Here is a 377-nt window from a genome sequence, read left to right on the forward strand (position 1 = left end):
CCTGCTTGTTCATTTTAAATGCATCCGGAGAGACTTTAAACTGTATTTTCCACCTCCGAGCCGCCGGGATGATGGCCCCTCATTCAAAGCTCAACCAAACATGTATCACTTCATGCAAAACATAAACGGCAACGAGACGCCACGATGTCCCGCCTCCTCTTTTTTCCCATTGGCTGAATCCCGGGGTTCAGCCGATAACCTGTTGCCAGACGTGCGTTCAATTGGCTCGAGGTCGTGTCCGTCATATGTTGTTATGTACGAAGGTATGTCGGTGATGTTTATCAGCGTGTACCTTGATTGTCCTTTTTTTTTTACAATTGCATAACGCCGTAGCTCGAGTCGTCGATTAAATAGAATAAAATAGAATAAAGAAAAAT

The 377-nt window shown here is 44.6% G+C and overlaps 1 protein-coding gene across 1 annotated transcript in view; it reads right to left on the reverse strand.

Annotated features, from left to right (window-relative positions):
* Positions 1-95, reverse strand: part of smad2 (SMAD family member 2) — a gene marked incomplete in the record, with an annotated part of 18,359 nt that extends 18,264 nt beyond the window's left edge. Inside the window, 1 exon segment of the mRNA XM_035668052.1 lies at positions 1-95.
* Positions 96-377: the final 282 nt, after the last annotated feature.

Source organism: Morone saxatilis, unplaced genomic scaffold (genome assembly GCF_004916995.1).
Source record: "Morone saxatilis isolate NCDOM2014 unplaced genomic scaffold, NCSU_SB_2.0 Contig21, whole genome shotgun sequence".
In the NCBI taxonomy this organism is placed as follows: Eukaryota; Metazoa; Chordata; class Actinopteri; family Moronidae; genus Morone; species Morone saxatilis.